The following is a 13,250-nucleotide window of genomic DNA, read 5'->3' as shown; positions in this document are numbered from 1 at the left end:
TATAAAGAGCTTATAGCAATCTAATCAATTGAATTAATATTTGACCATAAACTTCATTATCACACTCTATTATGAGCGTCTTTGTGTCATAAACTATCACAGATTATTTCCGCAATTATTTTAAAGGGGTTCAGAATGTTTTTTCTTATTTTTTTATTTTCTATTTTATTTGGGATATTGTTTAAACAGTTTGAAGGATGCACACCCATGTGGCCTCCAATGAAGGTAGGCAGGTGCTGAGATGTGTTACCACCACCTGTATCCATCACCACAATGCATCTTAAAGGCTGTATGTGCGTGCTCACTTTGGCAACACACACACTAAAACTGGAACAATGCAGAAAAGTTTAGCATGGCCCCTATGCAAGGATGACAAGCAAGTTCATGAAGCATTCCATATTTTTTTGTATCTTATTCTGAAATAATTCATGTTCAAGTAGTATATTTTGTGTACTGTATCTTTCTTTTCACTTGCAACTTTATTTTGCCTTCTCAGTATAAGACATAGAGATTCTAGACACTAAAATAATTTTAAATAAGCAAAAACAAAAGCCGTATTTGCATCCAAAACAATAGAGAAAACCTTATGTTTGAAAGATGTGTGTGTGTGTATATACACGTCTAGTCACACACTGCTCCCCATCGCATTTTCTGTATATGAAATTGGACCAGTTATACAATGGTTCAGTCCCTTTGGTAATCATTTAGTGGAAATCCACAATCCAAAGACATTGCAGTAAGCACTGGTTAAGAGCACATTGCAGGTGTGTGGCACATTAAAGTGCTCCCAGAATTCTCAAGTACTCATTTAGTCTGACAGGCAACATTAGTGTCCTTGTTACTACATCAAATGCAGAAACTGCAGCTCAGTATGGTTAATGACACTATCCAAAGTCATAGATGTGGAGGAAAAATTGGCACTACAAAAGCAGCAATAGCAATATTTTTTTTAAAAAAGCAGAAACAGGCCAGCACAATCTTCAGCAAAATAGCCTATCAAATGGTTCTGCCTCATAAAAGTCTGCATTGTAAAGCAACATTATGTGGCTTGGTCACTCGTGGAATACACACCAAACTCATTCATGCCTGAGTCAAGTTTCTGTTCAATAATACAGACCAAGTCTCCATAATAATAATGTGTTTAAATATATTTGCTATTTCCTTAACATCTTTTTTCACTCTTCTTGCCTAAACTGAAAAGAAAAGCAAGTTTCACATAAACTTCCTAAGAATAAATGGGATATAATGAGTAACTATTACACTCACTTTCTTCACTCATGTGGAACCCCTAAAAACCACTAATGGTTCACCGTCTGTGAGATACTTAAGCCTTTTTTTTAAACTAATTGGGCCCTGTGCAGTAGCCTAGTGGCCAAAGTACTCACTTTGCACACCCTGGGATCCCATATGGGAGTCAGTTCTAGTCCCAGCAGCCCTGTTTCCCATCCAGCTCTCTGTTTGTGGCCTGGGAGAGCAGTCGAAAGTTGGCCCAAAATCATATGGGAGACCAAAAAGAGGCTCCAGGCTCGTGGCTTTGGATGGGGGCAACTCTGACCATTGCGGCCACTTTGGGAGTGAATCAGTGGATGGGAGATCTTCCTCTCTGTAAATCTGTCATTCCAACAAAAATAAATAAATCTTAAAAAATTAGCCTAATCATATTTGGTAACAAATCAATATGCCTCTTCTACTTATGTATAGTATTCTCTCATCACTAGCTATTCATACTTCATGGTCCAACTCATTATTTGGCTGCATCTGAAAATCAAGCCTACATGAATATTTTGTGTAATGTACAGAGTACACTAATGTCCTTGTTACCACTATAAACATACAATATTTTTTTTTTTAGAAAAGCACTCTTGGGATGGGAAAAAGATTCAAGAGTTCTTAAGCTTTTTCATCCACCTTGTCAATAGGCAGAGGATTCAAAAACCCATCTGTCCCAACATTGATGGAAATAAGGCTTCAATTCATTGAGCACCTTCTTTGTCCCTTTTAAGCACACAGTTATGTGGTTGTCACCCTCATCTGGTTGGACTGGGTATATACAATACCTACCTCCATTTTGCAACCACGTAGCATGAGGCTTGGTAAGGCTAATTTTTTTCACATTAATAAATGACAAAGTTGGGTTTTTATTTCATTTTTAAACGTACTGCCTACTAAGTCATAGCTTTTCTCTGACCTCATTCCTCATATTATGTCAGGCCAGCAGGTTGAGTTTTCCAATTCTAGCATCTCACCAGCTCATTTATGAGTTATTTATTCAAAATATATTTGTTGCAATGGGTGTCGTAATACAAGTAAGTTAAACTTCCCCTTGTGAATCCTGAATCCCGTGTGAAAGTACTGGTTTGATTCCAGAATCTTCTACTCCTGATCCAGCTTCTCTCCAATGTTCCTGGGAGGCAGCAGGGAATGACGTGGGTGCTTTTGTTTTTGCTGTACAGGTAGACTACTTGAGTGGAATTCTAGAATATCCTGGCTTCATCCTGGCTCTTCTCTGTATCTCTGGACATTTGGAGGAGAACCAGTAGATGCAAGTTCTCTCTCTCTCTCTCTCCCTTTGCCTATCTCTTTCTTGTTGTGAATTTCAAGTTTAAGAAAATAAATAAAACATAAATAAGCAGTGCTCACTTCGGCAGCACATATATTAAAATAAATAAATAAGCATTTTTAGAGTAACAAAATGTGTTTATTGGACACTCACTCCGGGCCAGGCATCAGTTTAAGAACTAAGGACACCACGTACACAAGCCTAAGTCCCTACACCCTTGGGCATTTATAGACCCAGGGAAAAGTCAGGCAACAAGACATAAACAAACAAGATAATTTCAGAAAGTGATAAGTGCTGGGCAGACTCACAGAGTGAAATGACAGAGAGCACGGCTGGGGAGGGAGAGGGGAGTGGAAACAGGGAGTGTCTATTTTCAACTGAAAGACCTTTCTGCAGAGATGACATCTAAGCTGGACTGCGAATGACACCGGGAAGACACCAGGTGATCTACGGCTGGGCAAACACCAAAGGCAGAGACCTAAGGCAGGGACGTGTTGAGCAAATGTGGCTGAAATGCAGGGAGTTGAGAGGAAGGCAGTAGGAGAAGAAAGGTGGAGTTGAAAAAATGATCAAGCTCCAGACCCTGTTGCATCCCCAGAAGTCCTGCAAAAGAGTATGTTTTCAAGACAGGAGAAGCCAGTCACATACATGGAATTTCCTCTTTCTTAGCTGGAGATTGGGAAGGGTGGGGGCTGCTTATTACAGCCAACTCAGCTCATGTTTACCACATTTCCTACCTCCTGTACTTCTAGCCAGTGCCTGTAGTCCGACTGTCATGGAACAGCTGCCCAGACTATCAGTCAAACTATCAGAATCTCTGCTTTCTTTGGGGGATTTACCAGACACCCCACCACCTGACATTCACACAGCAGCCCCACAAACGTCATGCACATTTCAGATTCTGTGGTGAGGCTGTGAATGCTTAACTTTTCACCAGAATCAACCTATCTTTCCAGCCTCCATCGCTGATAATTCCTATCAAAATTCGAAGAAACGTCTAAACAGAAGAGAGTGTGTACTAATTCTTCAAGATGGCAAGTTAACGTTACTTGGAAATCCCTATAAGAAATGTTCATCCAAATGAAATTGTAATCTGCAGGGTGTCATAATTGTAAGAAAATGAGTTGTCTAATAATAAAATGAAATTTCTGGATATTGCCACATACAAGGTGTCTCCAGGTTTAGCCCTTCTAAATCACCTCTACACTTCAAATCTTCATTTTCTTATGCCTAAAGAGTTCCTGTAAAATTCTGAAACTTTCCCTACCCTTATCTCCACAAGGCTCATTTAGGATGCTGGCCTTGCTGGCCATGGTTTGAATGGCTATGCATAGGCTCCCTCTGGGTTCTTTTCAAGCTGCTCAGTATGGCATTCTTGTATAGCAGTACTAGGGAGTAAGATACAGGCTCTCTATTGTCTGTTCTTTAAAAAGGAACTCATCTTACCATGAGTGTCCCTCCCTCAAACTTAATTAACTTTCAAATATTATCTCAAATATTATCATGTTGATGCTGAGGATTCAACATCTGGATTGTACGGGGAGCATGACTCCAAATACCACACCTCTAAATATTGTAGGTAGGAAACAGGCATAGCTAATACTTCTGGGTGGGAAGCATGCCACTGACATGATTTTGTAGAACTAGCGGATGAGATGGGGAAGATCTTGTAGTGGACGCCTTGAACTGGTGATAATTAATCCATGTTGATTTTCTCATTTTGAGGATTGCATCCTGTCAGTGTAAGAAAATATCCTTGTTTGCAGAAGACAGAACAAATAACTCAGAGGTAATAAGATTTGCAGTCAAGAACTTACTCTCAATGGATGCAAGCTGGGGAGGACATTTTTGCTTTGTATTTGTACTGGTTCTGCAAGTAGAAGACTGTTTCAAACTATATGTATAAATATATACAGTATAATAATTAAATATAAATTCAATGGTTAAATATTTATTTAATTATAAGACTTAGCATCATGTCCAAGGAATGCATAACATAGTGTCCATAAACCCCTCAATTTTGTACCTTTATATGATATAGCCTAACATACAGGGTAAGTTGTATCATGTATACAACATTTCCTTAGAAATGACTACATCTTTAGTTTCAGATCCAGCCAAGGCTTCATCACTTTCTAAGGTTATCTTTTCCTGAAAAAAAAAAAAAAACTATTGAAACAGCAGATCTACAGAGAGAAAGAGAGACAGAGAGAAATATCTTCCAACTGCAGATTTACTCCCCAAATGACTGCAACAGTCAAAGCTGAGCCAATCCAAAGCAGGAATTAGGAGCTTCTTCCAGGTCTCCCACATGGGTGCAGGGTTCCAAGGCTTTGAGCCATCCTCGACTGCTTTCCCAGGCCACAAACAGGGAGCTAGATGGGAAGACATGATATGAACCAACATCCAAATGGGATCCCGGCGCATGCAACGTGAGGACTTTAGCCACTAGGCTACCATGTCATGACCTTTCTAAAAATTTTGCCTTATTTTCTATGAGCCCTTGAAATGTCTGCTGTCCAATGGAAAATTTTTAGCTCTCTTGAACAGGGTTCATTAGGCCATCTATTTACAGTGCTTTTGGACATTGTTATAACACAGTACAGATCATGGTAGCAAGGCCTGAGATGTGGGATGTAATTTTCTTTTTTTTTTATTTTATTTTTATTGCAAAGCAGATATACAGAGAGGAGGAGAGAGAGAGAGGAAGATTTTCTGTTCAATGAATCACTCCTCAAGTGACCGCAACGTTCGTTCCTGCGCTGATCCAAAGCCAGGAGCCAGGAATTTCTTCCAGATCTCCCACACGGGTGCAGGGTCCCAAAACTTTGGGGGCATCCTCGACTGCTTTCCCAGGCCACAAGCAGGGAGCTGGATGGGAAGTGGGGCAGCCGGGATTAGAACCGGCACCCATGTCGGATCCTGGTGCGTTCGAGCCGAGGACTTCAGCCGCTAGGTCATGGTGCTGGGCCTGTTGGATGCAATTTTTTTTTGCATTCTCAAGATTGATCACAAACCTAGGGTACAGAAGGCGCTCAACTCATTGTGCTTAGTGCGTAAATATTAACTTAATGAAGTGTCAAAATTCTTCACTAATGCTGGTTCCTTTTTTCAGAAGGACAAATGTTGGAATTTTTTTAAAAGTCACTTTGAAGACACAGAAAGAGAAAGTTCCATCTGCTGCCCCATAAAAAGGCACAGCACCCAGAGCTTGCCCAAGTTGATGCCAGGAACCTGAAACTCCACCAGCTTTTCGACATGGGTGGCAGGGCCCCAAGAGCTCAAGTCACCACTTGCTGCCTTCAGTGTTCACATTAGAGGAAACTAGTATCAGAAGCACTCAACCCCAAGCACTCTCACACTCAAGTATCCCAACTGACCCCAAAGGACCACAGCAATGCCTGCTCTCATGTTGTAACTTTGTAATTATTGGCATCACATGAACTTGTGGACATGCAATCCTATGAGAGGATTTCAACTGACCTAGTATATGCAAACATGTACTTCTTTATAAATCCCTTCAATTTATTTTTGAAAGAGACTGGAAAGGGATGAGGAGGAAGGCAGAGATAAAGAGGAGGAAACGGAGGAGAGTCAGAGAGAGAAGCTGGGGAAGAGTTCATGCTCTCAAATCTTAAAACAAGTGAGAGGCAGCAGGTGCTGGCCCATTGGTTAGATTCCTGCCACCCATATGATAGATTCAAACAGATTTCCTAGCTCCTAGCTTCACTTGGTCCAGCCCTAGTCCTTGTTGGCAGCTAGTAAGGGGACCAGCAGATGGAAGATTTTATCTATCTATGTATCTATCTATCTAGATATCTATCTATCTATCTAGATATCTCTATTTCTCTGTCTGTCTCCCCCACTCCTCTAGTTTCTTTCTGTCTTTCTCTCTAGCTACCTTTCAAGTAAATAAATAACAAAATCTTTAAAAAACAAACTTCAAAAAAGTAAGTGAATACTTTATTTCGATTATCTCTAAAATTTTGGTTCCACGTACTGCCTGATTTTACTTTGTTATATTTTACCAGTAAATTCATACACTAAAATTTTGTAATTATGAAACTATAAGGACTTCTGTAAATGTAACAGTTTTATTATTTTTTTTTAGATTTATTTATTTTTATTGGGAAGGCAGATTTACAGAAAGAAGAAGATACAAAGAGGAAAGTCTTTCGCCCACCAGTTCAATCTCCAAATAGCCACAATGGCCAGAACTGAGCTGATCCACTGCCAGGAGCCTCCTCTTGTCTCCCATGCAGGTGCAGATCCCAAGGCTCTGGGCTGTCCTCTACTGCTTTCCCAGGCCATAAGCAGGGAGCTGGATGAAAAGAGGGGCATCCGAGGCATGAACTGTTGGCCATACAGGAACCCAGAACATACAAGGTGAGGATTTAGGCACTGAACCATTATGCTGGGCCCTGATTATTATTTTTTTAGCCTACAAAATGTTGCATTGATTTGTACAAGTGTTTTTTTCAGTTTGGTTATTTTCCAAATCGGATAGATGTTTCAGGAAAATTGTGTGTGTTAGAAGAGAATCAGACATAGCATACATCCAAAGATTCTTTGGTTTTGATGAGCTGAGTGGTATATTGTGCTTAGTTTTCAGGATCACTTGCTTTCCTTCCAGACAAAAGGTTTTCTGCTACTAATCTGTCAGTCTTAAATCTCATGGGATAGTTTCTCTTCAACCCTCCTCTCATGTTTCTTGAGTAAATAATTACATGCTTTTTTCTAATGCATACTCTATTCTAAATCAAAGCTCCCTAAAAGAAATAGATTTGCATGGAAATGAATCACACAGCAAGTATTCATGGTGTTTTGAAATGGCTGTTACCTAGTAAAACTAAAAAAATATAATAATAAAATAAAGTAAAGGTTACCAAGTTCAGGTTGCTGATATTTTTCAAATCACTTTTTTTAAAGTTAGAAAATACATGAGGAATACCAATTTAAAAAAAAAAAAACCCAACTTGACACAACAAAAGAATTAGAAGAATCAGCCTTACACATCACACTTCTAATTTTGAGATCAAGGCAAGCAAGCATGAGGATCTATTCAGAGTCTCTGAACGATGGGATTTTTTTAGCCCCCAAACCTATAAGTGAATTTCTGTGGTATACATACCCACGCTCCTTATATAACTCACTGAAGGAGTCCTGTGTAGCATCCTCTTCAATGTTTGCTCCAGCCAAGTCCGCAATTGGTTTTCTCTCTTTCGGATTTGAAGAAAACACTGCATTTCTTTCGGCAAGTGCTGCAAGCATTTGGAAATTTCCAGAATTTTTTTTTCCCAAGAACACATTTAAATAATGAAGACCTACAATGATGAGTCTCTTAAAAAAAAAAAAGACAACCTATTTGGAAAGTCCATGGGTGGGTGAATCACAGAATACCCACTCACCAGCATGGCTATCGCTGGTCAAGCCCCTCCCCCATGCTCTGTGTCCCTGGGGCACTGTGGATTTCAGATGGCACCTAACAAGCCACCCATATTTTGGAAGCAGTGAGCAAGAGGATTAATGAGTTGCTTAGCTTCCCTTCTTTGAAAAACTATTTATTGATTCTGACAGAGGCAGAGGGAAGTGAAAGGTAGAGAGTAAAATTGCATACCTCATCTGGCTCTCTGCCTTAATTTGTTTGTGGAAATGGATTAAGAGTGATGGAAAATAAGGCTGTTCAGGAAGGACAGGGTGCAGGAAACTATAATGGTTGCAGGAGGGAAGCGTATTGTCTAAAAACTCCAGTTTTTAGCCGAGTGCTATTTTTATCATCTAGCATTTTAGGCACACATATAAGCTATTTTAATATCATGCATATGAATACAGTCACAAACTTATATGCAGTTTACAGTGTTAAGACAAGGTTTTCCTGACTTGGAGCACCATAAGCTCAGTTTCATACACGTGGGTCTGGAAAAAAAAACAGGTTGTGTCTCTTTTAGTCTCGTAAATCATCACCAATAAGAGAGATTTTTGTTGTCGGAACACCTATGGCACTATGTTAAAGATGCATGAAGTCAATGGAATAGACCTTATTTCCATACAGGTGTGTAGGCGCTAGTAATAAACATTCGTCACTCATATGAGGCACAAATGACTCAGAAGATGCAATTAGACAGTAGTATATTTGGGGGGAGTTGGGGGTTGTTTGCTTTGTTTATTTTTGTTCTGTTTTTGCTAAAGGTCTCCTGGTGAACAGACCAAAATGAAGGTCATGCTACTCTTATCCTCAACACATTCCATATAGTTTCTGTCTTGTTTTATTTTGATGGAGTGAAAACTGTGGATTAGGTCATTGAGGCTGGCTCTGTGGCAGGACAGGGAAGGTTGCCATCTTGATGCAGTTATCCCATATGGGGTTGGTTCAATTCCCCCTGCTCCACTTCAGATTCAACTCCCTGCCGATGTGCCTGGGAAGGCAATAAAGAATGAGTGAGGAGCCTGGGACCTGAACCCAAGTGGAAGACAGAGGAAGCTCCTGGCTCCTGGCTTCGGACCAGTCCAGCTCCAGGCATTGTGGCTAGTTAGGGTGAGGATTATCAGTTACAGTGTCTCTCTCCCCCAGTTTCTCTCCAAACTGTGACTTTTACATATTTGCATTGTTTTAAAATGTGTGGATTAAAGATGACAGACAGCCAGATCTGTGTGTGGCTATCCTCTTGGTTTGTTTCCTTGGCTATGGTAATAAAGAACTGCAAACTTAATGGCTTAGCACAATGAAAATGCATTGTCTTGGAAATCTGGAAATTAGAACTGGGAAGTCAAGGTTTCCACAAGATACCTAGCATGCACCAGACGATCTTTTCATCCACAATTCTGTGAAATACCATTTTGTTGTGAAGAACTACTCTATCCAGTTTGCACAAAAGTAAACCAAATATTACAGTTATAAAGAGGCCTATGATTTCTTGTGAAGTGTTGAATTCAGGCCTGGCTTTGTGGCACAGCAAGTTAAGCCACTGCCTGTGATTCCAGCATCCCATATGAGTGCCAGTTGGAGCGCCAGCTTCCTGCTAATAGCCTGGGAAAAGCAGCAGAAGATGGCCCAATTGTTCAGGATTTTTTCACTTCTATGGGAGGGTTGGAAGAAGCTTCTGGCTCCTGCCTTCGGTCTGGCCCTGCATGGCTGCAGCAGCTTTTGGGAGAGTGAACCAAAGCATGGAAATTGCTCAGTCTCTCTCACTCTCACTCTGACTCTCTGTCTCTCTGTAACTCTGACTTTCATAATAAATATATTTTTTTTCTAAAAAAGTGTTAAAGGCAGGAAAACATGTCTTTTGAATTATGCCTTAAGACAAATAATGGTCTTAACTAATTTTTTGTCACTGACTTGACTGAGGTTTGTTTTTTTTTTTTTAGCAAGATATGAAGATTGACTTTTTTTAAATATTGGACTTCTGCTTATTGCAGATTTTAAAAATCACCCTTAATTTACATTTTGGAATATTTATTTCTCCACTTCTCTTTTCAATGTGAAGGGTGGAATCAGAACTTATAGCTGCTTTAGTGTGATAATGCATTTTGCTACCTGGTATAACCAATATGCAAATGTTAAGGGAAATTTGGTATTTTTGAAACAATAGTCTTCCACCTCCTCCATTTAGAAAAGCTTGTAGAAATCATTTACTTTGTTCTTAAATAGTATGGGTGAGCTTTAATCCACTATAACATCTTCCTCTCTCACCTCTTCATTTTTCACTGTGATCATTCACAGAAGCAACAGAAGTGCCTGCTCATTTCTGCCTGATTGAAGTCCATGGCATATCACATGAGATTCAAGCACACTGTGCCATAGGCCTTAGAGATGCTGCCCGGTCTAAACTACGCATCTCTCCTGCAGCCCACCACAACCACAGCATCACTGTGGCTGCCTGTAGTATTCACCGGCCAGGAGCCAGGTTTTCCCTCCTCACGCTCTCCTGGCACTGCACCACATGCTCTTGCTCGGGTAGTTCCTTCTGGCTATTTGCACATCTGCCCCAGAATGCCACTTTATGCATGGTGCTGTTGATTGAATGTCTCTCTCCCCTGGACTCTGCCCTGCCCATAAGAAAATATCAGAGAGCTTGCTTTGGCTCTCCACCCTGCTTTTCTCCCTCTATTCACATGAGAATACAGAAAAAGAAGAAAGCTTTCTGTAAACAAGCAACAAAGCCTGCACCAAAAATATGAGTGTGCCAACACCTTCGTCATGGGCTTCCTGCCTAGAAGCCATCCAGTCTGTGGGGTCTGTTAAAGTGGCCCAACCTAAGACACTTTGCCTGAGCACATTTTTAGAAATCAAATGCTCTCACCCCTTCTTGTTCTCTAACCTCTTGATCTGGTTTCCTTTTTTCACCTAAGAACATTTAACAGTCCTGATTTATTTACTTGCTATCAGTTTTGTTGGCAAGTACTCATAGAGTAATTGCCTCATAGCCTGGTACATACTAGGTGTTAATTTAGTGTTTGGGGGCAAAAATAGATATTTAATACAGTATTCCACTGTGAAGCACCGGACAGTGTTTAATATTATTTTTGGTGTTTGATAATCCAGCGACTACTGGATAACAGAAAACAAAGAAATGTCAAGTTATTCTATGTTGTGTATTAGTTTTGTTGTGATGTGGTTTTAAAGACTACATGAAGATTTTGAGAATTTTATAGTTGAGAGCTCTTTTAAGGACAGTGTTTGCCCACTGACATTCCCATCATTATATTGTAAAATAACAAAAACTTTATCACCCTCTTGCTTCTGCCCCAACTTTTACATGGAAATATTTAGAACACAAGTAGCGATTATAAATTTAGCAGCAAACTCTAAGTGTACATGCTTAAGAGATAACTTTGCTTTTTGAAAAAAAAATAATATAAGGAATCAGGAGGAAATGTCTAACTATGAAAGCAAGTGACTGGAAAACTTTGAGGCTGATGCAAGCAATAATTCGCCTATGTATGAAGAGATATGAACCAAACACAGAATTGGTGTTCTACCATCGGATTATCAGAACCTCATTAATGTGAGGACTCAACTGCATGTAGCCAGCTAATGACCTTTCCTAAACCTAGCCTTCACCCTATACTATAATACAGGTAGGCTGATAAACCAGATAGCCATCTGCTATCGCTTCTAAATGCCTTACTTTACTCCAACACAGCCTTTTGAAAGCTGTGCCTGGATGGTGTACTCTAGAAGCTAAAGCTGATACGCAAAATATAACTGTGCTCAATCATAGCTAGTAAATTCCCAAAACAGATGGCTTGACTTATTCTTCAGATTACAAAAATTGCAATGGCAATTAGTAAGTAATAAGCAATAAATCTGCTCAATATTTTTTGATAAATGTTCATGCCATGGCTTTGCTGAGCTGCATCCCAAACTGTATCTGTTGTCTAACTGAATGTATTTTTTTCTTTATCTTTTACCTGCAGGGGTCACTGGTGTCACAGGGCAATCTTCCTCTCTGCGTTGGTTTTGATGGGTAATTACCTACTGGCAGGTAATGTATTATAAGAATGAGGTAATATATTCTTGCGATTTACTATTCAGTAAGGAATTCATTAACATAAAGATTATGACCTAGAATATACCCTTGGGAAACTTTCATGTTGATATGCTTTTATTTGGAAGGTGAGTCACTATGTTTGCTAGTGGAAAACAGTTGACAGAAACTTCATTTTTAACTTCTTTTTGGATCTAACTGTGGAGTTAAGTCAGATGACAATAACCAGGGAAAAAAATGAATACTTCATTAAAATGTTTAAGCAGATCCTTCCTTGACCGTCAGAAGCAATATGACTGTCACCACAAAAATGTCTTGTGTTAGCATACTTAATGACACTAACTATATGCATCTTATTAGCAAATTCTAAATAGTAGCCTTCATTCCATTCACATTGTTAGTACAGCAAGGGCTCTAAGATATACCTTATGCAAATTATTTACATAATACTGTAACAATGAACTTTACAGTCTGACAAAAGTAAATTTTTGTGTTCATATAACTAATTTTTGTATATGTGCTAGTTATGTAAGTATCAAATGTTGATTTCTTTTTTTTTAGAGAGATTTATTTATCTTTATTGGAAAGTCAGATACACAGAGAGAAAGATCTGTCTGCTGATCCACTCCCCAAGTGGCTGCAACGGCGAGAGCTGAACCGATCCAAAGCCAGTAGCCAGGAGTCTCTTCCAGGTCTCCAACGCAGGTGCAGGATCCCAAGGTTTGGGCCATCCTCAACTGCTTTCCCAGGCCACAAACAGAGAGTTAGATGGGAATCAGGGCTGCTGGAATTAGAACTGGCCCCCACGTAGGATCCCAGTGAGAACAAGGCTTTCAGGAGGACTTCAGGCACTGGGTTACCATACTGTGCCCTCAAATGTTGATTTCTAAGTTTTCTAATGGATAAAGGGGAACCAATTTGTCTTCTGATTCTTCTGTTCTAGCAAATATTTAAATATACAAGTTCCATAAATCTTAGACTAACTCCATAATAGGACAAAATTTCTATCAGGAAGACACATTATGTATAGAATGTCTCCATACAACACTTGTGTATGGAGTTTGGCGCATCTACAAATGAGTTCGCCTCATTGTGTTGGTCAAAGAACAATATCAAGAAATTATTGTGCTGTGCCTTCCCACCCCCGACCCAGGAAAAGAAAACAAATGTGATAAAATAAAAAAGAGTGTACAACTGGTAAC

General features: G+C 39.7%; 1 non-coding gene across 1 annotated transcript; it reads left to right on the top strand.

Moving 5' to 3' along the window:
• The first annotated feature begins 297 nt into the window (after positions 1–297).
• LOC118760260 (U6 spliceosomal RNA) lies at positions 298–404 on the top strand. The gene has a single exon (XR_004996680.2). It is a non-coding gene; the product is annotated as a U6 spliceosomal RNA (small nuclear RNA).
• Positions 405–13,250: the final 12,846 nt, after the last annotated feature.

This window comes from Ochotona princeps, chromosome 25 (genome assembly GCF_030435755.1).
Source record: "Ochotona princeps isolate mOchPri1 chromosome 25, mOchPri1.hap1, whole genome shotgun sequence".
In the NCBI taxonomy this organism is placed as follows: Eukaryota; Metazoa; Chordata; class Mammalia; order Lagomorpha; family Ochotonidae; genus Ochotona; species Ochotona princeps.
The sequence above is the reverse complement of the archived record's forward strand: the minus strand, read 5'-3'. Positions and strand labels throughout refer to the sequence as shown.